This window comes from Phyllopteryx taeniolatus, chromosome 5 (genome assembly GCF_024500385.1).
Source record: "Phyllopteryx taeniolatus isolate TA_2022b chromosome 5, UOR_Ptae_1.2, whole genome shotgun sequence".
In the NCBI taxonomy this organism is placed as follows: domain Eukaryota; kingdom Metazoa; phylum Chordata; class Actinopteri; order Syngnathiformes; family Syngnathidae; genus Phyllopteryx; species Phyllopteryx taeniolatus.
Window position 1 is genome coordinate 23,410,126 of NC_084506.1, and position 27,573 is coordinate 23,437,698.

Consider the following 27,573-nt stretch of genomic DNA (forward strand, 5'->3'; position numbering starts at 1 on the left):
TTAACAATCAATTCAAGATCAACTGTGACAGGTCAATTCGAAGCCAGGCTGCAGAGTAGTGATGGGCACGGCAGTTCTTTTGAGTGCACTGAATCATTCGAATCAGTTCATTCAAAAGATTCGTTCACCGAATCGTTCAGTTCTTTTTTATTATAATATATTATAATAATTATAGTTAATCCAGGCAGCAGGGTGGACAACTGGTTAGAGCGTCTGCCTCACAGTTCTGAGGAGCGGGATTTCAATCTCCAGCCCCGCCTGTGTGGAGTTTGCATGTTCTCCCCGTGCCTGCGTGGGTTTTCTCCGGGGACTCCGGTTTCTTCCCACATTCCAAAAACATGCGTGGTAGGTTAATTGTCAACTCTAAATTGCCCGTAGGTGTGAATGTGAGTGTGAATGGTTGTTTGTTTGTATGTGCCCTGCGATTGGCTGGCAACCAGTTCAGGGTGTTGCCCGCCTAATGCCCGATGATAGCTGGGATAGGCTCCAGCACGCCCGCGACCCTAGTGAGGAGAAGTGGCTCAGAAAATGGATGGATGGCTGGATGAATAGTTAATCCATGATTCACAGAGAGCAGAAACATGGAAAGACACACCTTGTTGACCTTGTAGCAGAATGCACAACAGCCACGGGGACAGGAACAGGTAAACGTGATAAGGCAGAACTCTCACTGGGTCACGCTGAAGTGTCTTGCATGTATGATTGCATGACACTCTGACACTGATTGCATCATCAACAAGACCTTAAATAGGGGTTGTATCACTTCAGCTAGTACAACCCCAATTCCAATGAAGTTAGGACGTTGTGTTAAACATAAATAAAAACAGAATACAATGATTTGCAAATCATGTTTAACCTATATTTAATTGAATACACGACAAAGACAAGATATTTAATTTTAAAACCGATAAACTTTATTGTTTTTAGGAAATAATCATTAACCTTGAATTTTATGGCTGCAACACGTTCCAAAAAAGCTGGGACAGGGTCATGTTTACCACCGTGTTACATCACCTTTTCTTTTAACAACATTCAATAAATTTTCGGGAACTGAGGACACTAATTGTTGAAGCTTTGTACGTGGAATTCTTTCCCATTCTTGCTTCAGCTGTTCAACGGTCCGGGGTCTCCGTTGTCATATTTTACGCTTCATAACGCTACTAAAACTGCATAAAATAAAACTGCATAATGCATTCTAGTACCCGCACTCTTTTACTATGAAGCCACGCTGTTGTAACACATGCAGAATGTGGTTTGGCATTGTCTTGCTGAAATAAGGAGGGGCGTCCATGAAAAAGACATTGCTTGGATGGCAGCATATGTTTCTCCAAAACCTGTATGTACCTTTCAGCATTAATGGTGCCTTCACAGATGTGTAAGTTACCCATGCCATTGGCACTAACACAGCCCCATACCATCAGAGATGCTGGCTTTAGAACTTTGCATCCATAACAGTTCAGATGGTTCTTTTCCTCTTTGGCCCGGAGGACACGACGTCCACAATTTCCCAAAACAATTTGAAATGTTGACTCGTCGGACCACGGAACACTTTTCCACTTTGCATCAGTCCATCTTAGATGAGCTCGGGCCCAGAGAAGCCGGCGGCTTTTCTGGGTGTTCTTGATAAATGGCTTTTGCTTTGCATAGTAGAGTTTCAAGTTGCACTTACGGATGTAGCGCCGAACTGCATTTCCTGACATTGGTTTTTAGAACTGTTCCTGAGCCCATGTGGTGATATCCTTTACACATTGATGTCAGTTTTTGATGCAATGCCGCCTGAGGTATCAAAGGTCATGGGCATTCAATGTTGGTTTTCGGCCTTGCCGCTTACATGCAGTTATTTCTCCAGATTCTCTGAACCTTTTGATGATGATATGGACCATAGATGATGAAATCCCTAAATTCCTTACAATTGCACGTTGAGGAATATTGTCCTTAAACTGTTCGACTATTTTCTCAAAGAGAGGTGAACCTAGCCCCATCTTTGCTTGTGAATGACTGAACAATTCAGGGAAGCTCCTTTTATACCAGGTCATGGCACCCACCTGTTCCCAATTAGCCTGTTCACCTGTGGGATGTTCCAAACAGGTGTTTGATGAGCATTCCTCAACTTCCTCAATCTTTTTTGCCACCTGTCCCAGCTTTTTTGGAACGTGTTGCAGCCATAAAATTCTAAGTTAATGATTATTTGCTAAAAACAATAAAGTTGATCAGTTTGAACATTAAATATCTTGTCTTTGTAGTTTATTCAATTAAATATAGGTTGAACATGATTTTCAAATCATTGTATTCTGTTTTTATTTATGTTTAACACAATGTCCCAACTTCACTGGAATTGGGGTTGAAGAATTTGATTTGCTGACAGATTGGCTGTTTGTCATGGGAGACCTTACTAAGCAACGTCATTAATTAAACTCCTTACATTTTATTTTCATAAATTTGTATTTTAATTTCATTTAATTTAGAGCGATAGAAAATGTTACGATGAAACATTATAATGGACCGTGGTACACAAATATTGTGCCTCATGAATTCTGCCGATTAACAAACAAGCATGTGACTTGACTGCATTCAAATGTATTCTTAATTGTTATTATTATTTTTTTATTATGTAATCCCCATAATTTGCCAAGGAAAAAGTGCTGTGACCCATTGGGTACAACCGTTTTTTTTGCAGTTGATTGTGCGTGATTGAGTGCAACTCTGCTTAGTAACAGGTGACCTCAAATGATGGACCTATTCGTAAATAGATTTTTTCCGACTTTGGTGGGTTGAGCCCCATGAATTCTGACTGATCGTGACAAAATTAAATTTATAATTTTTTACAGATTGGGAGTCAGACTGGTTAGCACAACAGCCTCACAGTTCTGAGGATGGGGGTTCAAATCCCAACCTCGCCTGTGAAGAGTTTGCATGTTCTCCCCGTGCCTGCGTGGGTTTTCTCCAGGTACGTTCCTCACACATCCCAAAAACATGCATGGTAGGTTAATTGAAGACTCTAAATTTCCCGTAGGTGTGAATGTGAGTGCAAATGGTTGGTTGTTTAAGTGTGCCCTATGATTGGCTGGCAGCCAGTTCAGGGTGTACCCCGCCTCTCGCCCGAAGTTAGCTGGGATAGGCTCTAGCACTCCCGTGACCCTTGTGAGGATAAGCGGTACAGAAAATGGATGGATGGATGGGAGTCAGGCTTCCTGTTCCTGTGCCGGCTCTCCTTGTTCTTTGCTAGCCATGTGGGAAAAGTGTAACCTTCCTTGCATCGTCAAAGAGAGCAGGACATTTTCAACTCTTTAGATTGGTCAATAACTTGGAAAAATAACAGACCCACGTGGGGACTGACAAATGGCACAGATTTGTACAAATAAATAAATAATGAAATTGGCCATATTTGAACGAAGGTTTCTTGCCGACGGTGACAATATGCTTCTCACAAAAAGTTGGGGATATGCGGAATTTTCCAGAATGAACCTAAAATGTGCTATCATCTTTACAAGTAAACTTAATTTGACCTTCTGTTTACACTGTTGACTGCACATGTCGAACGGTTTAATGTTTCAGTACTTTTTGTAGAACTTCCTCTCTTTCTCTCTCTCCCCCTCTCTTTTTCCCTCTCTCTCTCTCTCTCTCTATTTCTGTCTAACAAGCATGAATGGCAAAATATACAAGCGTTTGATCCAGGATAATGTCCAGTGACATCCACTTCTGTGCCTTTCTGTGACTCTTCCAATCTCTATGCATCTCGAAATGTAGCAACATGCCGATGAGACTCCGTGACATTTAAGTGCATGTGTATACTCTTCATACGTTCAGCTCTGGAAAAAAAATAACTGCAAAATGATTGGTTTCTCTGATTTTGTATAGATATATGTTTGAGTAAAATAGACACTTTTGCTCAGGAATGGCCTCTTTTCTATCACCAGTAGGCCTACCGCACCTATTATCGTGTGTGTTATACGTGTGTGTGCGCGCGCGCGTTCCTGACAGGTGTGTCCAGGCCAGCCTAGGCTCAGTGCACAAGCGTGCACACAGCTGGAGCAAGCGTTCTCCCCAATCTGCTTGTGTCTCTCGCACTGCCCCTCCCGAGCTCTCAGCTCCGCGCCGCCGCGAAGGTCCGCTCCAAGAAAGCAGCGGCAGACAGCGCACAGAATCCGGACCGATGGCACCTCTGGGATGCGGCAGCAGTTCAGACGGCTAAGAAAATCAATTCAAAAAAGTGGAGCGAGCTCAGCAGGGAACGAGGAGGCAGCGACGCCTGCGTGGAGCCTGCCTGCCTGGCTGCACCGCCGCCCGCCCGGTGCTTTGTGGCGGCGTCGCCCGGTGCTGTGCTGCCGGAGCGCGGGAATCCGGCGGCGGACATCCGCGTGTGCCGACGCGGAGGTGAGTGACGCACGCGCGCACGTTTGGACGTGAGCGTGGACATGCAAGCCAATGTATTATTATCACGGGTGTCTTTACTTATTCCCATTGTACTCTTAATGGTTTAACGTATTACTATGACGTTATTACCGTGAATGACTTTGGTTATTTTATGGATGGCCTTAATTATTACTATTATTACTATTGATGGCGTTACTTATTACTATTGACCTATAACTGTTAATGGCTTTACTCAGTACCATGGATGACTTTACTTAATAGGTTTACTTATTACTATTGATGGCTTTAGTTATTTATTTGGATGGATTTAGTTGTTACTATGGATGGTTTTACTCATAACTACATAAGGTTTTCCTTGTGACTATGGCTTTACGTTATAACGATGGAAATATTTTGTTATGGATGCTTTACTTATTAGGATGGATGGCTTTATTTATTGCTATTAATGGCTTTCCTAATTACTATTGATGACTATAGTTGGGTTGTAGTTATCACTAATGGCATTAATTATTACTGATTACTAAGGTTTTACTTCTTATCATGGAAAGCTGTACTTCTTACTAGAGATGTCTGGATCACATTTTTTTTGCACCTGACTCAGAGTACGAGTCACTTGATTTTGAGTATCTGCTGATATACCGAGTCCTGATCTGATACCTTGTCAATTCATTAAGAATAAAAAGAGTGCATCCAAATTGTCTTACTTTTTTTGTGTTTATATGGCTGTAAATCTAGTGCAGCATTGGTTCAAAACAAGTAAACAAATAACAATGTTCGCACAGCTTTATTTGTGACCTCAAAAATTGTTTCACCCGATACTGATCAGCTGAAAATTATGTGATTGCCCTCGATTTCCAATCAGTTGACTGGATCGGGACAACCATACTTCTTACTATGGATGACTTTAGTTATTACTGTGAGCGAATTCAGTTATTACTTTGCATGGCTTTACACATTACTATTGATGGATTTACTTATTGCTATAGATGGCTTAAATTATTACTATTTATTTCAGGCCAGTACTACCTCATAAAAAAGATCAAAGAGAAATTCTAATTCTACATCATTAGAATGCCTGACTTCCTTTTGCTACCGGCTCTCCCCGTCCTTTATCTACTACAATCACAGACTTTTATTTTATTTTAATCACGCAAAACACAAAAAGAGTCACACGTCGACAAGGTCAGACAAAGTGGCGAAGGAATTGCGTCATGTTCGGGTTTCTGCCGCCGGTGTCCCACATGCACACAGGTTTCTTGTTTTAATAAGAAGGCACAATAATTCATTGGGAAAAGATTAGTTTTATATGGCTCAAAATCAACAGCATTCTTGCACTGATGCAGCACAGTACCATCATGTATCCTTAAATTGTGTCCATAACGTATCCCTTTCTTGCATCAATATTGGCTGTAAATATGTTAAAACACTCCTCCTTGATGTGCAATATCAAAAGTTATTAACATAAATATGGAGTAAGTGCAACGATGCGCTGATTAATATTAAAATTCTTCACTGTCTTGATTGGTCATAAAAGTCAATTCGTTTTAGGAGTAGCTCTGTAATTAAGTGCATTTTCTATCCACTCAGGAGAAAAAAAAAATAGACATATTGGTTTTCTTAATTCGCTACAGGTATATAATTCAATTTAAATTTGCTAGTTTTATGTAATTAGATTTTAGAGTTATTTTTTTATATATAAAAAAATAAATTAAAAAAATTTGCGCAGAGTAACTAAATGTCTTGGTTTGTTAAAGGTTGTGACAGGTTGGACCCCAAAGCAATAAAGTGTGGAAGTAATTACTAAAAGTCTTTATTTCAATAAAGATTCACCAAAAAGTGCTACTGTACCAATGAGTAGATGAGGACTGTGCATGCAAAAGTACTAAATAAGAAGGCTTTTAACAATAGGCTCTAGTAACTAGTAGGAAAAAGTATCAAACTAAAAGACTAATCAAGAGCGAGAGCTGTTTGGAACAAATAGTAATTTACAAAGTACCAAAAGAACAGAGAAATAAACATAAAGTGCTGCAAATACTGTTAAGTAGTAGGGTCAGTTACAACGTACAAACAAACATTGACTAACAAGAAAAGAGTAAACCAGGGAATATTACCAGAAAAAAATATGAAAACTTACTACAAAAAACACAGAGCACAGAAAATATCCAACCGAGAGAAATGCAGGGAGCGTCAACTGAACATGACATGGTTTATTTATTTGAAATGTGTTACTTCAATTGAATTAGATTTTCATGACATTTTATTATTTTAAAGTGCAACATACCTTACCTACCTGCCTATTTCTTCTACCTATCTTTCTGTCTGTTTCTCTACTATCACTTAATTGTGTGTCCATTTCAAATAATCATCCGTGAAAGGTTAGACAAATGCTGGCAATAATGGTTGTAATGCTGCAACCCCTTGTTTGTCTTGTCTCTCCCCTTGTTGGTCGTCTGCACTAGCGGAGGTCATAAAGGTCCTTATGACTCATTCCACCTGCACAACGTGATAAACGCTGCTGATGCACCTTACGCATCTTTTTCCTCCAACCCCTAAAAGCTAACGTACGTGTGTTACGAAACATCAAAGACAATTTAGAGTCTTCAGTAAACCAAACGTATGCATTTTTGAAAACATCTAAGGCGATTTGTAGTCCATCTATCTATATAGGTGCTGTATCGAAAACACTTAACGTTTTTGTGAATCAAAGACAATTCACTATTTACAAAGCTAATGTGTTTGAATGCAACAATTTAGAATAATATATGTACCTAGCGTACATGTTTTTATGAACAACTAAGGCTCTTTAAATCTAACATTGTTTGTAAAAACATTTAGGATTTTAAACAAAGCCAACGTGTGTTTTGAATCAGTATAGACACTTTAGAATGGTCCTTGTAACTAGTGTATGTTTGAACATTGTACGTGTTTTTATGAACATCAAAGGCCATTTAGCGTCTCTGAAGCTAACATTGTGTTTAAAAACATCAAAGACAATTTAAAGAATCTTTTCTACGAAGCTAATAACACATTTTTGGAAATATCAGACAATTCTGTCCTTAATAATGCATACAATGTTTATTGTAAGACTCAAAATTTTGAATTTTGACAATTCAGAAACCAAAGACAATTTAGTCTTTAATAAAACGAATGTGGCGGCACGGTGGGTGACTGGTTAGAGCGTCAGCCTCACAGTTCTGAGGACCGGGGTTCAATCCCCGGCCCCGCCTGTGTGGCGTTTGCATGTTCTCCCCGTGCCTGCGTGGGTTTTCTCCAGGCACTCCGGTTTCCTCCCATATCCCAAAGACATGCATGGTAGGTTAATTGACAACTCTAAATTGCCCGTAGGTGTGAATGTGAGTGCAAATGGTTGTTTGTTTATATGTGCCCTGCGATTGGCTGGCAACCAGTTCAGGGTGTACCCCGCCTCCTGCCCAATGATAGCTGGGATAGGCCCGCGACCCTAGTGAGGATAAGCGGCTCAGAAGATGGATGGATGGATGGATAAAACGAATGTTGTTTTTGAAAACGTCAAAGACGATTCAGTCTGCTGTGATGTTAACAGGTTTTTTTTTGTTTTTAAATCACCAAAGACAATCTATAGTCTTCAAAAATGGTATTATCGTGTTTTTGAAAACTTCAAACACAAATTACAGTTCTCAAAACAAAGCTTATGTTGTTTTGGAAAACTTCAAATACATTTTAGAATCTACGACCGCAACGTACAACCCCAATTCCAATGAAGTTGGGATGATGTGTTGAACATAAATAAAAACAGAATACAATGATTTGCAAATCATGTTCAACCTATATTTCAATGAATACACTACAAAGACAAGGCATTTAATGTTCAAACTGATAAACTTTATTGTTTTTAGCAAATAATCATTAACTTAGAATTTTATGGCTGCAAGATGTTCCACAAAAGATGGGAAAAAAGACTGAGAAAGTTGAGGAATGCTCATCAAACACCTGTTTGGAACATCCCACAGGTGATCAGGCTAATTGGGAACAGGTGGGTGCCATGACCTGGTATAAAAGGAGCTTCCCTGAATTGCTCAGTCATTCACAAGCAAAGATGGGGCGAGGTTCACCACTTTGTGAACAAGTGCGTGAGAAAATAGTCGAACAGTTTAAGGACAATGTTCCTCAACGTACAATTGCAAGGAATTTAGGGATTTCATCATCTACGGTCCATAATATCATCAAAAGGTTCAGAGAATCTGGAGAAATCACTGCATGTAAGCGGCAAGGCCAAAACCAACATTGAATGCCCGTGACCTTCGATCCCTCAGGCGGCACTGCATCAGAAACCGACATCAATGTGTAAAGGATATCACCACATGGGCTCAGGAACACTTCAGAAAACCAATGTCAGTAAATACAGTTCGGCGCTACATCCTTAAATGCAACTTGAAACTCTACTATGCAAAGCAAAAGCCATTTATCAACAACACCCAGAAACGCCACCGGCTTCTCTGGGCCCGAGCTCATCTAAGACGGACCAATGCAAAGTGGAAAAGTGTTCCGTGGTCCGACGAGTCCACATTTCAAATTGTTTTTGGAAATTGTGGATGTCGTGTCCTCCGGGCCAAAGACGAAAAGAACCATCCGGACTGTTATGGACACAAAGTTCAAAGGCCAGCATCTGTGATGGTATGGGGCACGTGTTAGTGCCAATGGCATGGGTAACTTACACATCTGTGAAGGCACCATTAATGCTGAAAGCTACATACAGGTTTTGGAGAAACATGCTGCCATCCAAGCAACGTCTTTTTCATGGACGCCCCTCCTTATTTCAGCAAGACAATGCCAAACCACATTCTGCATGTGTTACAACAGTGTGGCTTTGTAGTAAAAGAGTGCGGGTACTAGACTGGCCTGCCTCCAGTCCAGACTTGTCTCCCATGTGTGGCGCATTATGAAGCGTAAAATACGACAACGGAGACCCCGGACTGTTGAACAGCTGAAGCTGTACATCAAGCAAGAATGGGAATTCCACCTACAAAGCTTCAACAATTAGTGTCCTCAGTTCCTGAACGTTTATTGAATGTTGTTCAAAGAAAAGGTGATGTAACACAGTGGTAAACATGACCCTGTCCCAGCTTTTTTGGAACGTGTTGCAGCCATAAAATTCTAAGTTCATGATTATTTGCTAAAAAAAAAAAAAAAGTTTATCAGTTTGAACATTAAATATCTCTTTCTTTGTTGTGTATTCAATTACATATTCTGCTTTTATTCATGTTTAACACAACGTGCCAACTTCATTGGAATTGGGGTTGTACATGTTTTTGAAAATAAGGACAATCTAGTCTTCAATGGGGCGGCACGGTAGCCGACTGGTTAGCACGTCCACCTCACAGTTCTGAGTTCAAATCCGGTGTCACCTGTGTGGAGTTTGCATGTTCTCCCCGTGCCTGCATGGGTTTTCTCCGGGCATTCCGGTTTCCTCCCACATGCGTGGTAGGTTAATTGAAGACGCTAAGTTGTCCGTAGGTATGAATGTGAGTGTGCATGGTTGTTTGTTTTGTATGTGCCCTGCGATCGGCTGGCGAACAGTTCAGGGTGTACCCCGCTTCCTGCCCGCAGTTAGTTGGGATTGACTCCAGCATACCCGCGACCCAAGTGAGGATAAGCGGTGTAGAAAATGGATGGATGGATGGATTGTCTTTAATGACGCTAATGTATATATATTTTTTTGCAAACAGTGAAGATATTCCACCGTTTTGTCTGTAGTTTTCTCCAATGAATCAGCTAAAAACGACCCTATCGGTGTAGGACTTTGTGCAACCAGTGCTCTTTTAAAACTATACTGAGGAACCGTTAGTCGTTGAGCTTCAGTAACTCGATAACGTTGTCCACAAAAACCTCCAAAGCACATTTATTCGCATTGAAACAAATGTTTTTCATGCCGTTAACAAATGTACAAACACGTTAGTCGGCCTGTCACTTCCGTTTAAGCATCCTTCCTTGCAACCCTACTTTCTAGGTAGGGAAGCTGCCGCCACATCGCCTCGATCAATAAATGGTAAAGATGACGAGCTAATGTCCCACGTTCCATCTCTCCAAACCACAACTCCGCTGTCCTCTGGTGGGCATCTGCACGCCGTCGCCACATCAATGGCGCTCATGAATTATGGAGGCATGTCCCGCTTCTGTCTTTCACCCGTAAATCTATGGTAATTAGCTTGGCCTTGACACCTCTCATCACCATGTGCCAAGTAGAGGCTTGGGGGAGCTTCTGTTGTTCATTGGGTGATCCTTTGGATTTCCATCAAGCGCTCCGCTCCAATCCAGTTAGGGATGGTTTTTTTTGGTGATGTCTCCATAGGTGGGATGGTGATAGCACGACATCATAGCGTGGCGACACATGAATTCAATGGAACGGCATTTTTTTAAAAAAAACACAATTAAGTGCTTGTTTCGGTAAACATCAAAGACAATTTCGTCTTCAATGAGGTTTTTGAAAACAAAGACAATTTAATTGTTTTATAAACCTGTGTTTTGGGAAAATCTTACGTTTTTGTACAGCTCAAAGGCAATTTAGGGTCCTCTACGAAGCTAACGTCACATATATGAAGACATCAAAGACAATTTAGTCTTCAGTGACGCTAATGTATTATGTTTTTAGTGAACACAAAACTATTGAATCAATGAACCTAATGTGGTGTAGTGCAGAGGGTAAGCGAATGCCCTGCAACCAGAGGGTTGCCGATTCATATCACCACCCAATCACATGTTGTCGTTGTGTCCTTGGCCAAGACACGTAACCCACATTGCCTACAAATGAAAGTGTTTGAATGTTTGGTGGTGGTGGCAAGGGCGCCAGGCGCAGAATGTCAGCCACGCTGTCGTCACACTGCCCCGGGGCAGCTGGGGCTACACAAGTAGATTACCACCTGTGACTGGTGAATGATGCATGAAAGTGTAAAGCGTCTTTGAGTGCCTAGTACAGCGCTATGTAGGTGTAATGTATTATTATTCAGTTAACCTAAATGCAGGTTTTCATGAATACCAAATTTAAAGTGTTTTAGTACACATTAAAACTGTTTTCTTTCGAAAGAGACTTAATGTATGTGTTTTTGTAAAACTCACAGAGCATTTTGTTTTTAAATTAACCTAACATTTTTGTGCACCTCAAACACAATTTGGAGTCTTCAATGAACACAACGTGCATGTTATCATAAATATCAAAGACAATTTTCGTCTTCAATGAACTTAACACACGTTTTTGTAAACAATTTAGTTAGGTGCGTTTTTTTTAACATCGTACTTTGAAAATATCAAAAACAATTTAGTTTGCAATTAAGCTTACAATCACACATTTGTAAATGGAAAAAAAAGACAATTTCGAACTTTCTACAAACCTAACCTGTGTGCTTTTGTCAATATCAAAGACATTTTACTCTTTGATGACACTAACATAACTATTTTGTAAATATCAAAGACAATGTAGTCTTCAGTGAACCTGACAGATGTTTTTTGTATACATCACCTAATGAACCTAACCTACATGTTTTTAAATACCAAAAACTATTTATTCTTCAATCAACCTATGTTTTGAAAAATATGAGGCAATTTAGTTTTCAATCAACCTAAGATGTTTTTGTAAAACCAAATAAAATGGTATCTTCAATGAACCTAGCATGTTTTTTTTTTTTTAAATAAAAAAAGCTCCCCAAGGGAATGTTTACAAATGACTAAACCGCATGTCCACCTACTTGGCTCCGTTTGCCGCCAATGTCTGCTCAGACTGATGAAGTGCTTGCGATGTGGCTCAGGTGATCCCTGAGAAGAAGTGTAGGTGATGTGGAGGTATGAGGGGAGAGGTGGGGGTCCGTCTGGTCAGCTGATGGACGCTAAGGAGCCTGAGATTTATGACCCCGGCAGAACAAAGCTGTGTCTGCCAAGGGCCCGTAAAGCATAAATCAGCCAGAAGTGGGTCAGGTTGGGTCAGCACAGCAGATCTGCTTTCCCCACTTTTTTAGTTCCTAAAGGTGCAGTCGGTTGTTTTTGTGCAGATGATGCTCTGCTCTTTACAGGCTCTTTAACTCAGCATGACATGGAATTAATCCCTATTTTTTATATGCTAAATGCTTTTAGGATTGTGTGTGTCACCGCTAATTCACATTGTGTGATCTGAGGCTGCTCGGGTCTTGAATGAAGCTCATGCTAACATAGGTTTTTATAAAGATTAAAGACAATTTTGAGTTTTTAATGAACCGAACCTCCGTCTCTGTAAGCACCAGACAGTTAAGAGGCTAGAATGAACCTAATGTACGTTTTTCTAAACATCAAAGGCAATTTTTGGTCTTTAATGAATCTAACATACTTGTTTTTGTAAACATCAAATACATTTTAGCCTTCTATGAACCTAATGTCATTTATTTTGTAGACATCGAAGACAATTTAGTCTTCAACAAAACAAATACAAGTTTTTACCAAACAAAAGTTTTTTTTTGCAATCATCAGAGGATTTAATCTTAAATGAAGCAAAACATGATTTTTGTCAACACCAAAGACAATTCAGAATCTTACATGAGCCTCATACATGTTATGGAAACAACAAAGACATTTTCCAGTCTTTGATAACCCTTATGAATTTAATGTGTGTTTTTGTATTGGAGAAGAAAATAAGTGAAGCTACCGTGCATATTTTTTGTTAACTGACGACAATTTCAAAAACGCTTTGTGATGGTGTTGTTTTCCACTCTTGCGGCCATTTTAGTTCGCATGGCTTCTTTTCCCGTCCACTTTGGTGACTCGTCTTCCTGCAGGCTGCCAGAGTACACGTGGAACATTTATTTAATACGCGAAGATTACTGTTGCGCGCTACAGGCGTCCGCGTTACATTACGCTGATTAATCCGGGATCGGCACGCGTGTAGGCACGCACACACAGATAAAAAGATGCTATCGGGTTAGCGCAACAAGCTCGAATGCATGTTTGCCCAAGTTGACATGGTTCGAGTGCGGAGATAAATAATCAGCGGCAGCAAGTACGCATCATTTCTTTGTCTGCGCTGTTAACCCTTTTAAAACGACGGGGATCTCCAGTGACACTGTGCCGCATGTGTATTTCAAATTATCGTAACTCCTCGCTACTTCGTGCAATTTTAATCAATTCAAACTGCCCCTAAAAGCTGTGAAACTAATAAATATATCTATTATTATGGTGCTAAAAGGGTTAAAGACCACAATGAACCTGACTCAAATTAGTTGTAAACAGCAAAGAAGTTTAGAGTCTAAAGACAGATTTGATGGTTTTTTTTCTAAACATCAAAGACAATTTTGAATCCTCAATCACGTTTTTTTTTGTAAACATCAATTACAATTTAAGCATCATCAATGACTTTGTAAACATCCATCCAAATTATGGTCTGGTCACCAGTCCATTTCAAAGCACATTTAGAAAAATGATAAACTGATTGCCAGTCAATTTCAGGGCACATATTAAAAAAACAAAAACATACAGTGGAACCTCGAACCGAACGGACTAATAGGGGGGGGCATATGCACCCGTATTACTGTACAGTACAAAATTATTGTTTTGTAGTATTCTTTTCGTGGCCTGAAACCCCCAGTACACAACAAAGTTATTGTAAAAGAATATATATAAAAAGCTTGAAAATGCTTTAAAGTTTCACATTTTAGCCAAACTTACCACGCCTGGTCACGTGCTTGGTCATGGTGACATCGTTGAGGTACAGTAGTCATCATAGACGAGTCCCTTTCATGAGCCGCGAGGAATTAGTGTGTTTCCTAGTTCCAAATCCATTGCCAAAGCAGAACGGCTTGTTCCAAAAATAGCATGTTCCAGACTTCAGAGACTTGTTTTGTATTTCTCAGCGTTAACACTACCGCCATGCTGCTCTCTCTGTCTCCGCTGCGCTCTGCAGCATAATAGATATAACCATCATGACATGACCACCCCTTCAATGCCCCACATTCAACATGGCCGCCACATAGGCACAGGAGACACATCCAGTCATACTGTATATCTGTGACCCGGAAATACCTCACTCCCATTCTCTGCTTGCCTTGTACCACAGTACTAGTAAGCAACAGCGGCCAATTCTGGAACCAACAGACTTTATCAATGGTATTTTAAGTGACAAATGGAAACTATTTTTGGACACATTGTTCAGTCCTGTTGGTCTGATTTATCCAATATCCGTTCTATCGGAGTCCGTTTTATCAAGGTTCCACTGTACACACATATAAACAACCATTCACTCACATTCTCTCCTATGGGGAATTTTGAGTCTTGATTGAACTTAACATGTTTTGATTTGGGAATGAGGGACAAAGCCAGAGCATGGGGAGTATAAGCACATTCCACACAGGAAAGCAGGAGCTGAGATTGGAACCTTAACCTCAAAATTGTGAGACAGACATTCAAACCACTTGTTTACTGCTCTACCTGTCGCAAATCAAACAAATGCAAAAACATGTCTGCCATCCAATGCAAATAAAACAGAATTTCATAGTCGTATTTATGATGAAGTGCGTCACATTGTCTTCAGTAGAGGGCGAACAGGAAATGAGCGGGTGCTAGCGGGAGGCGTGCGGTGCTATTGTTCTGCTCTTTGTGATGGTAATTTCTTCCCGGTGTGCGCAGCGAGGGAACAATTTCCCCACCACGTAATCCAATTTGAACATTTACACATTTATTGTGGAAAGGCGAATACACACAGAAGCTAACAGCAAGTTTTCTTATTAGCTCGCAGATAAACACTTGAAAAGAGAGAACCAATCATGTTTGGCTTCAAGTGTGAAACAAAGACAGCCTCTTGAATATGTATGATTATGCTTTTTATTTGTTTTTGTTTAAAATCTTGTTGTTTTCAAATGTATTTTTTGGAGAAGAGACAAATTAAGTTGCAGCCTATTTCATTTCCATGTTCGATATTAATAATACGAAACAAAGACAGCCTTCATGGAGCTAATGTAAGTGTTTCCTAAACATCAAAGGCAATTTTGAGTCTTTAATGAACATAAAGTGTTCATTAATAAACATCAAAGACTTTTATTTAACCGTTATTTAACCAGGTAAAAGAACAGTTGAAACAGAACATCTCATTCGCAATGGTGAACTGGCCAAGAAGGCAGCAAGTTAAATGTCAAATACACGTCAACAAATGAGATACCATCACATCGACTATCCACGCAACAAATAAGGAGCACAATTATTACACATTTAGTCTTTAGCAAAGTCGTGTTTTTGGAAACATTATACAGCCTTCAATGACTCATCAAAGAAAATTTCTAGTTGTCAATGAATGTTTTGTAAACATCAAAGACAATTTAGAGTCTTAATTATCCTAAAAGACCAGAGACCATTTAGTCTTCAATTAACCTAATGTGTGCGTTTTGGAAAACATCAAAGACCGTTTAGTCTTTGACTAAACTGTTTTGTAAACATCAAAGACAATTTGAGCCTTTTGTTAATATCAAAGACAATTTTGAATGAACCTAACATGTTTTGTAAACACTTCAGTGTCAATTAGTGTCTTAAAAGTCATTTTTTTGTAAACATAAGAGAATTTAGTCTTCCAAGTTTTTGTGACATGAAAACGCTATTTAGTATTGGTTGGTACCTCAACATATAGGTACATATTGGTACCTCGCACGACTCGCTTGAAGTCTCGGCACCCTTTGCACAATAGTCCTTGCACCGGACTATTGCAATATTAGTCATTCGAACTGCTCTAAGTGCTAGAGGACTCTGCATCTTTTTGCACAATTGTCAAAAAAAAAAAAAAATTAAAAAAATAATCATTTACCGGCATTACCAGATAACTAGCAACCCTTTATTGCTCAGTGACTGTTTTTCTCAATGTCTTTATGTCTCAAAAGTGTTCTCTGTCAATTGACTGTCTGTTGTCGTACTAGAGCGGCTCCAATTACCGGAGACAAATTCCTTGTGTGTTTTTTTGGACACAGTTGGCAAATAAAGATGATTCTGATTCTGATATGTACCTTAAGTAAACATTAAAGACAACTGACTCTTCAATTAACATTTTTTAAACATCAAATACAATTTAGTCTTTTGTATTTTTTTTTACAATTTAGGAGGTTTTGTACATATCAAAGACAATTTAGATGTGCACCAGATTAGAAATTGAATCTTAATTAGATTAGAAATTGAATCTTAATGGGAACACGAAATTATCTTCATGTTGCAAAAAAAAAAAACAGCAAAACGTGCTTTGATCCATGCTTTAGCCCCTGATATTTTCAGTACATTACCAAATTGTACAACCTCAGTGCTATTCAACTTCAGCTGAGTGGCAAAATACCGCTTACCCTGTTTAGGGTCATGGGATGCCGCAGCCTATCCCAGCTGACTTCGGGCCAGAGGTGGACTACACCCTGAACTGGTCACCAGCCAGTTGCAGGATACATATAGACACAGACAACCATTTGCATTCACATTCAAACATCACTGAGTGGGAACTGAAACACGCTGCCCACACCGAAGTCAGGCGAATGTACCACTACACCATCAGTGACTGGGAAAAGTCATTGTGTCAGAAAACAATTTTCTTTTTCGTAAGTGGCAAAGAAAGGTAAAGCTCTAAGAGGAAAACAAATGCTTTGCTGTTTTATAGATTTTTTTCCCCAATTTTTTCTCCCAACGCATCATAAAAGATTTCTTGAAATGTGCAGAATGCTCCTCTTTACCTTTTTAGCAGGTTGTCTCTAAGGAACCTGCTGAGCTCTCTAGGAAAAGGCTTTTTCTTCTTTTTTTTCCTCTTTTTTTCAAGCTCTTTGAATTCAACATCTTTTCTCTGGCTTGAAGTCATGGCTGGCCCCAGTATGATAATTCCTCCCCCGACAACTTTGAATGAGGCATGATGTCTCACGTCGTGTGCTGACGCTCGTTAGCTCGCCACTTAAAGACGACGGCAGGCAATCACGACATTTTTATGACGTCTTGGAGTTTCTTGAGCGCGAATTAATTCCAAGATGACATAAATGTGTAAGCTGTTATTTATTCTACCTCGGATTCGGAATGGGGCCATAAAGGTTGACGACGGTGATAAAAGTGGACATCAGGCTGGCTGTCAGCGTGACGTATCATCCTATTGTATTGCATCGCAATTGGAGCGAATCCTATTGTGATTTAATAGCTATTGCAGTGTAGCATATCGCATCTTATCATAACTGGACTGAATTGAATCACGTTATTGAATCATAATTGAAGCTAACTATATCGTATCAAAATTGAAATTTAGTTTATACGACGTGGAGACGATCGTATTGTACTGTATCATACTGTATCGTGTCATCGATAAAAGTGGAGTTCAACAATTGTGGCATGTCATCAGTGTGATCTCAGCGCATGGTGCAATTGAACGGTTGTCACGTACAGTACATGACAAACTCGAAGAATGATGTCACTTTGTTACATTTTTATGGAATAAATGTAATACCAGATTCACTTCCACTAATTGGAGTGCATTGTATGCTCATATAGCACATCGTAATTGGAGTGAATTGTATCGTATCAGCTCACGAAGCATCATATTGCATTTTATTGTAAGTAGAGTGAATCATATTGTGTTGTATTGTTGTATCATAGTTGGAGTGAATCACACTGGAATTGGACTGAATCGTATTGTAACGTGTCATATCATATCACATCACATTAAAATGTAATTCGAATGAATTGTATTGCATCGCCTCGTAATTTGATTTAATCATCATCCATCCATCCATCCATCCATCCATTTTCTGAGCCGCTTCTCCTCACTAGGGTCGCGGGCGTACTGGAGCCTATCCCAGCTATCATCGGGCAGGAGGCGGGGTAAACCCTGAACTGGTTGCCAGCCAATCGCAGGGCACATACAAATAAACAACCATTCGCACTCACATTCACACCTACGGGCAATTTAGAGTTGTCAATTAACCTAGCATGCATGTTTTTGGGATGTGGGAGTAAACCTGAGTGCCAGAAGAAAACCCACGCAGGCACGGGGAGAACATGCAAACGCCTCACAGTTCTGAGGACCGGGGATTGACGCTCTAACCAGTTGTCTACCGTGCCGCGCTGATTTAATCACATATCATAGTTGTAGTGAATCATCTCGTATCGTAATTTGAAAGAATCGTATCGTATCATAATTGTAATAAATCATATCGTATTGAAATGTGTCACATTATAATTTGATAGTATCGCAATGTATATCACATTGTAATCTGATAGAATCATATCTTATCAATTGGAGTGAATTAGATTTTATTGTAACTGGAGAGAATGTTATTGTATCGTGATGTATCACACAGTAACTGTGTCGTGTCTGAAATGTATCACATCATATTGTATCGTATCGTTATTAGAGGGACTCATATATTGTATTTGGAGAGCGTCGTATCATATCGTATCAGATGGTAATTGGATTTAATCGTATTGTATGTCATAATTGGAGTGATAATTTGGAGTCACTTGTATTGCATCATATGCTATTTTAATTGGATTTGATTTGTATTGTATAATATTGTATCACATCTTATCACGATTGGAGTGAATTCTATTACATTGTATTGGAGATAATTATATCGTAATTGTAGTAAATTGTGTAGTATCATAGCATATCAGAATCGGAGTGAATTGTGTTGTATTGCATTGGATCATAATTGGAGTATATTGTGTTATAATTGAAATTAATTTTGTTGCGTCATATCGTATCAAAATTGGAGTGGACTATCGTACCAAAATGCACTGTATTTGGGGTGAATCATATTGTAAGCAAAGGGAATCGTATTGTATCATAATTCGAGGTAATCATATGTCATCGGAACTGAAATGTTATTATTTTGCATCGCTATTGAATGAATCTTGTTGTATTTTTATTGGAATCATATTGTAATCATATCATAATTAGAAACTTATCGTATTGAATCATAAGAAGCTTTTCCTATTGTACGGCCTAGTCCTCAGTGTTGTGAATTCACATCATAGTATATGCAGTATCTCGAAGTCATCGGGAGGCAGCCGCTCGCCTCGACCTTCCCCGCACGGCGTTGTTGTGCCACCTGGACGTCGCCAACGAACGTGCGCTGATTGCTGATTGTCTTATCGCAGGTGAAATTCCCGCTGCTTCGTGTTGTGTGTTGAACGCGAGCGAACGCGGCCTTGGCGGCGGCGAGATTAGGCTGGAAATTGACACTGACAGATCTCATGCATTATGGCTTCCCGGGAGGCAACTATGTGGGCCCGGCGAGGCGGCAGGTACCGCATCCCATCAAGTCGCACCGCCTTTTCGTCAATATGTCTGTAGCACGCTGGCAGGATGCGAGCCAGCCAGCCTGCCTGCCTCCTTCTCCAGCGGAGATAAGGCCAGGTGTGCTCGGAGACGATTCATTGGACTAATGTGTTTACGGCAACGGTAATGAATAGAGTGTGAGTCATTAATTTTAGTTCTTCCAGCTAAATAACAAAGCAAATAAGGGCAAAACTGTTTCATTTCCCTTTGGAACAGAAAGCAACACCTCCCCTCTACGAGCCCACCCCCGTACAAACCCCCACCAGCCTCCTACTGCATCTGCACTAATGAGATAAAACCAGCCTGCTTTGATAAGAAATCCTACTTTGTTGTTTTTGATCTGCTTTAGTGGAAAAATGAAGGATGGAATTTGCAACCAAGCATTTACATACATTTATTCGCTTTAATATTTTTTGGATGGGATTTACTTTACCTACCTTGGTAGCATTTTTATGCAACCAAAAAATGGCATCGCATGCACATTAGAGTGAATTGGATTGTATCGTAATTGGGGTTAGCGTTCCCCTATTATTATGGGTGGAAGTCAACTAATCGCTAATTGTGTTTTTGACATCCAGTCTTCCCATTGTCCAATGTACAGAGGACTTTTGACTCACCCATCTGCTGCCATCGCTGGACTATAGTGCTCTCTGAAGCAGCGAAATGTCGAGATCTGCGTGGGTCCAAGAGTACAAAAGTAAGCTTCTAATGGATGAGAATACTGGTCGGCTAGCTAGTTTAGGCTATTCTGATCGCCGCTAGTTTTAAGAGATTCATACCAGCGGTACCTCGGGATTGGCGGCGAAGAACCATGCACGGACAACTTCTGTGCGCTAACAAGAACGTTAGTCATCATGGAAGTCGTTTGCTACAACACGCACCAAAATCGCCATATGAATTGTAATGCATCTTATCACAAATGATGTATTTTTATGATGTAGCTGTACAATACCATAAATGTCTCAATACAGTTCGAATAATCTACAATGTTTTTTTTAGTGTGACTTTACTACTTTTTATCCTACAAAATAATACGGTCATGATATTCGCTATGCATTAACATACTAGCTGTAGATTTGCGCCACTAAAATATCATAAAACAGTGATATTTCTTTCAGTTTCCCTGGGTTTTCTCCATATTGGTCTTTTTTTTTTTAGTTTTAAACTCCACTGTGACACACAATAAATTATAATTCAATGCTAACATTCTTCAAGATTAGTCCAAAAAATGCTTCACCCCATCTGCAGTAAATATACAGTATATTCCTGGAAATACATGACAGGAGTTAGCGTATGAATAGTAGTGTATATTTCTTTCTTTTGGACACTCAAGAGTGCTCTGGGCATTGCCTGGCAACAAAACGTGTCCCTGGAAGATCTCTCTGACTTTTGTGAAAAGTGTTAAGTGTCAATTTTTGAGAGTGTAAAAGTGTTCCTTTCCCCTCGACACCATGTCTTCTATTGAGCTTAGAGAGAGGTGCTACGAGGTGACTATGAGTGTAATTGACTTATCTATTCACTCCTCATTGATGACATCTCACTGAAAAATTAAATATCAGCTGTTTACACACTCCTTTTGTGGCTTTCAGGGTGCGTACAAAAGCTGGAGAACTTTGCCCTGTGTAGTCTTTTGTTTGATTGACACTATCGGAGAGGTGGTCATTTAATAAACATTTTGTTAAATGAATACCCCTCAAAAGAGAATATTATTATTATTTTAAAAAGTGAATGTATTGCATTGAATCTCATTACATTATGCAAGAGGTATACCTAATGCTGTGTCCATTCAACGTATAGTGCATAGGGTTAGGCATTGTTTGAATTTGACTGATTCCGGTCCTGATTCCGGTTCCTCATTCGATTCTGCTTCCAAACGATTCTCGATTCCGACTCTTAGGGGGCTGGGTCAAAAAAAAAAAAACAAGTTTGCACGGTTTAAATAAAGGGTGTCCAAATTATAAACATCCATTTTCTTAGCAGCCCGCAGCGTGTAGACTAAAATGAACATTTGACTCGGGGTCCATAATGGGGTTCTCGGCGTTCTTTATAACCAGTCTCAATATCAAACCTATGAACTAAAAGCCAATGTGTGTGGAACTAACCCAATTGACTTAATATTCATTAATTAATGTTTCAGCTAAAAGTTAAATATAGCATTGTTAAAATAGTTATTTGGGACTGTTTTATCACATCAAATGTTTTACATGTGTAAGTTTTAACTTGACTTCCTGTTGTAAGCTTGTAGCCTTTTATTTTGAAGAGTACGCACTGGAACTCAGCGTTTTGGCACGAAAAGTAACTTCACACGACACCGGTGAATTTTGAAAAGGAAAGTAAACCTAGATGGCAAGAAAAAGAGTAATAAATGGAACCAAATAGTATAAAACGTTGATTCCTTTACCTACCCACCAATGAGACAAGGTTAGTGTTTGTGATACTGTGAGACCTTTATGTGAATTTTGTTCCAATTCATTGTGATTTAAAGTTGCTAGCTTTGGTGAAGTTTTAGCTCAATGTTAAACTTTTGTTTCTGTCATCGGCTCTTATGTTAGTTTGAAGACTAAAATAAACGCTAAGAAAACATCAGTGCAAAAGTGCAACCCACCGTTTAACTTTTTAGCTGCAGCACTGTTGGGATAAATGTATTTTATTGTTTCACTGACCCAATTTGACTTGACTGAAGTTCCGCGTGGTGTAGACTGAGGCTCGGAGAGAGAGGGACTACATCAGACATCTACACATCGTGAAAGTTTCATTTGCGCAAGATAATCTTATTCCAAGTGATGCACTGAGGCAACTGGTCATTTATTTTAACATAGTGAGGGATGTCTTTTGGAATTGGAGCTAGTCATATTGTATATCTTTGACCCGGAAATGCGTCAGTACCATTCTCTGCCTGCATTCTGCCACAGCGCCTGTGAACAACAATGGGCAAAACAAAAAAAACAAAAAAGTAATAATATACACACACATATATATATATATATATTATTTGTAAACATTGTTTCTGCATTTTTTTATTTTATAAATCATGTTTATTTGTTTGTGGTTCATTTTTTAATTTTATTTTGTATTTTCATTATTGTCATGTAATTAGTTTTTTTATTTTCATACATAAGCATCTTTTTTTTGGTCCATCCATCCATCCATTTTCCACCGCTTATCCGGGTCGGGTCGCAGGGGCAGTAGCTTTAGCAGGGACGCCCAGACTTCCCTCTCCCCAGCCACTTCATCCAGCTCTTCCGGGGGGATCCCGAGGCGTTCCCAGGCCAGCCGAAGGACGTAGTCTCTCCAGCGTGTCTTGGGTCGTCCCCGGGGTCTCCTCCCGATGGGACGTGCCCGGAACACCTCACCGAGGAGGCGTCCGGGAGGCATCCGAATCAGATGCCCCAGCCAACTCATCTGGCTCCTCTCGATGTGGAGGAGCAGCGACTCTACTCTGAGATCCTCCCGGATGACCGAGCTTCTCACCCTATCTCTAAGGGAGAGCCCGGACACCCTGCGGAGGAAACTCATTTCGGCCGCTTGTATCCGGGATCTTGTTCTTTCGGTCACGACCCACAGCTCGTGACCATAGGTGAGGGTAGGAACGTAGATCGACCGGTAAAGCGAGAGCTTTACCACAACGGACCGATACAAAGTCCGCATCACTGACGCTGCACCAATCCGCCTGTCGATCTCCCGTTCCATTCTTCCCTCACTTGTGAACAAGACCTCAAGATACTTGAACTCCTCCACTTGGGGCAGGATCTCATCCCTGACCTGGAGAGGGCATGCCACCCTTTTCTGACTGAGGACCATGGTCTCAGATTTGGAGGTGCTGATTCTCATCCCAGCCGCTTCACACTCGGCTGCGAACTGCTCCAGTGAGAGTTGGAGGACACGGCTTGATGAAGCCAACAGAACCACATCATCTGCAAAAAGCAGAGATGCAATACTGAGGCCACCAAACCGGACCCCCTCTACGCCTCGGCTGCGCCTAGAAATTCTGTCCATAAAAGTTATGAACAGAATCGGTGACAAAGGGCAGCCTTGGCGGAGTCCAACCCTCACAATACGTTTGGGCCTGCCACGTCGGACCGGCATCTTCCCCCACCATCGGAGCCAACTCACCACCAGGTGGTGATCAGTTGACAGCTCCGCCCCTCTCTTCACCCGAGTGTCCAAGACATGCGGCCGCAAGTCCGATGTTTGTCGTCATCATTAGGGGTCTTTGAGCCGTGCTTTGTCTGGTCCCTCACCTAGGACCTGTTTGTCATGGGTGACCCTGCCAGGGGCATAAAGCCCCAGACAACTTAGCTCTTAGGATCACTGGGACACACAAGCCTTGGCGGAGTCCAACCCTCACAATACGCATCACTGACGCTGCACCAATCCGCCTGTCGATCTCCCGTTCCATTCTTCCCTCACTTGTGAACAAGACCTCAAGATACTTGAACTCCTCCACTTGGGGCAGGATCTCATCCCTGACCTGGAGAGGGCATGCCACCCTTTTCTGACTGAGGACCATGGTCTCAGATTTGGAGGTGCTGATTCTCATCCCAGCCGCTTCACACTCGGCTGCGAACTGCTCCAGTGAGAGTTGGAGGACACGGCTTGATGAAGCCAACAGAACCACATCATCTGCAAAAAGCAGAGATGCAATACTGAGGCCACCAAACCGGACCCCCTCTACGCCTCGGCTGCGCCTAGAAATTCTGTCCATAAAAGTTATGAACAGAATCGGTGACAAAGGGCAGCCTTGGCGGAGTCCAACCCTCACAATACGTTTGGGCCTGCCACGTCGGACCGGCATCTTCCCCCACCATCGGAGCCAACTCACCACCAGGTGGTGATCAGTTGACAGCTCCGCCCCTCTCTTCACCCGAGTGTCCAAGACATGCGGCCGCAAGTCCGATGTTTGTCGTCATCATTAGGGGTCTTTGAGCCGTGCTTTGTCTGGTCCCTCACCTAGGACCTGTTTGTCATGGGTGACCCTGCCAGGGGCATAAAGCCCCAGACAACTTAGCTCTTAGGATCACTGGGACACACAAGCCTTGGCGGAGTCCAACCCTCACAATACGCATCACTGACGCTGCACCAATCCGCCTGTCGATCTCCCGTTCCATTCTTCCCTCACTTGTGAACAAGACCTCAAGATACTTGAACTCCTCCACTTGGGGCAGGATCTCATCCCTGACCTGGAGAGGGCATGCCACCCTTTTCTGACTGAGGACCATGGTCTCAGATTTGGAGGTGCTGATTCTCATCCCAGCCGCTTCACACTCGGCTGCGAACTGCTCCAGTGAGAGTTGGAGGACACGGCTTGATGAAGCCAACAGAACCACATCATCTGCAAAAAGCAGAGATGCAATACTGAGGCCACCAAACCGGACCCCCTCTACGCCTCGGCTGCGCCTAGAAATTCTGTCCATAAAAGTTATGAACAGAATCGGTGACAAAGGGCAGCCTTGGCGGAGTCCAACCCTCACAATACGTTTGGGCCTGCCACGTCGGACCGGCATCTTCCCCCACCATCGGAGCCAACTCACCACCAGGTGGTGATCAGTTGACAGCTCCGCCCCTCTCTTCACCCGAGTGTCCAAGACATGCGGCCGCAAGTCCGATGTTTGTCGTCATCATTAGGGGTCTTTGAGCCGTGCTTTGTCTGGTCCCTCACCTAGGACCTGTTTGTCATGGGTGACCCTGCCAGGGGCATAAAGCCCCAGACAACTTAGCTCTTAGGATCACTGGGACACACAAACCCCCCCCCCCCCCCCCCCCCCCCCCCCCCACCACGACAAGGTGACGGCTCAAGGAGGGGCTTTTATTTTGTAATTTTAAAAAATATTTTAATTTTATAATTACGGTTATTTTTATGCATGTATGTATTCTTTGTATTTTTTAAATTTTCTTAAATAATATTTTATTTTTTCAATCATTTTTATTTTCTTGTTTTGTATTTCTAATTAGTTTATAATTGTGTTTTTGTTTTATTTATTTATAGTCTATTTTTATTTTATATTTTTTATTTTATATCTGTACCGCTTATCCTCACTAAGGTTGCAGGTTTAATTTTTAAATGTTTTTAAACATAGTGCAGCATCACGCTGAGCACATGCAGGCACTGCAATCAAGCTCCCTCACGTTAAACACGATGCTGTGTGTCACGGACAAACTTTTTTTGCCTTATGGGCCTGATTGCGACAATCACAGTCACCTGCTCATATTTTTTCTCCCATTTATTTATTTATGAGTCCATTTTTCCAGCTGATGTTCATGTGCACCAACTGGACCAAAACCAATCACAGACTCATGACGCCATGGTTTCCAGCCGTTCTTAGTCTTTGACTTATATCAAAATAGTGTTTCTACCTTGTTGTCCATGTGAAGGCACCGTGATGGTCTTAACCCACTTTGAGTGCCAAGGCGCATAACAAGCTGTAGTGTTGCTCTTTGGAGAGTGACACGAGAAAGGCGGAAACTTGAAAAGAGGCCGGGAGCGCTAATGAGCCTTATTTTAAGAAACACAACACGCCTCATGAATATTTAACAGCTTGTCTCCTTGATGAACCGCAGCCACAACATGAAGGGGGGAAAAAAAACACATTATGTGTGAAAAATAAAAATCATGTCTACACTCTGCTGCTGCCAATGATGGACTCGTTCACCGCGCCAACTTTGTGCTGCTCCGACAAGTGTAAATAGAAGTTTACCACTAGTTAGAGGTGGCAGAAAAGAGTAACACTGTGTACTTTAAGTCCGCGTAAAGTGCAAATAAATACAGTATGTCTTGTAAATTTGACACACCACAGAGAAGAGTGTTGTAAACAACCCTGCCAAATTTGAATGGTTAAAAAAAAATAAATCACTAAATATATAAAATGAGCATTCAAAATCATGAAAAATCAATCCGTTGTAAAGGAACCTGTGTTTTAAAATCACCTATTAACTCTCGAGGTTCCAAGCGTGTTCGTTTTTGTGAAAGAACTACGATTATAACGACGTGTTAAAAGCCAACCAATTTATTCCTGACAGAGGAGTCTATACATACTTCAGAACTCTGGATCCGGAGCTACCCCTATCTTAGCCTTAGCAGAGATAGTGTAGTCCGAACAAAGCTATCTGTTCCTGCCCCAGACTTATACAATTTTTCAAAGAGGAAGTGTGGAGTTGTTTTCATCTGGTTGGTCCAGGGTCCATTGACGTCATCGTTGCTATGCAGAATGATGGCCGTTTGCCGCTGGTGCCAGACGCTGTCTCAACACTTCTCACTTCTCATAAAGTTTGCAGCAACGCTTTGTAGCCACTCTTATCTCCGACAGATGTTTCCTGTGACCTCCACATGCACCCTACTGGGAGCGTTCAGGCAGCTCACCCCCACACCATTATCTTCACTTCATTTTATCTTCACTGCAACAAAGCACCACTGTTCAAACACAAACCAATTAAACGCCAAAACCATATCACATTAGTTGTCTCCACTCTCGAATGCTGTGGGCGTGTCACCTGCACGCGCTGAAACCACGCCCTGCTCAACTGTCAATCAAGTAACACTGCTCCAACCAGGAAAAATGGATGCCACTACTATCATCTTTCTTATACCTACACATAACTACATGATTGAGTTGTGAAAATATAACCGTTAAAGCCTCTAGTGGCTGGAATATATGCCACCTGGTCGTTGCGGGACGTTTCCTTGCTGCGACAACGAGGCACTCTAAAGCGGCCACACAAGCGCAAAGCTGGATCCACGCACTGCCTGTCAAGTCAGACTTAAAAAAAAAAAAACAAATCAGCCCTCCTCGCTCTTCCGTCTTTCTCTGGCATGACATCCATGTTTCCCAGAGTTTCTGACTGACCACTTTCCTCCATCGTACAAAAAGAAGCGCTGTCTGTAAAATATTATAATATAATAGTATATAATAGTATAGTATAATATACTTTATGCA

The 27,573-nt window shown here is 41.1% G+C and overlaps 1 protein-coding gene across 3 annotated transcripts in view; it reads left to right on the forward strand.

Annotated features, from left to right (window-relative positions):
- mgat4c (mgat4 family member C) overlaps window positions 1-27,573 on the forward strand; it is a 142,097-nt gene that overhangs the window by 36,464 nt on the left and 78,060 nt on the right. For 2 of the 3 annotated variants that reach the window (XM_061773936.1, XM_061773937.1), the window contains exon 1: window positions 2,388-4,374. The exons of the other annotated variant lie outside the window; for it this stretch is intronic. The gene's annotated coding sequence lies outside the window, so the exon portion shown is untranslated. Of the gene's footprint in view, window positions 1-2,387; window positions 4,375-27,573 lie in introns of those variants that run through there. 3 annotated transcript variants of the gene reach the window in all.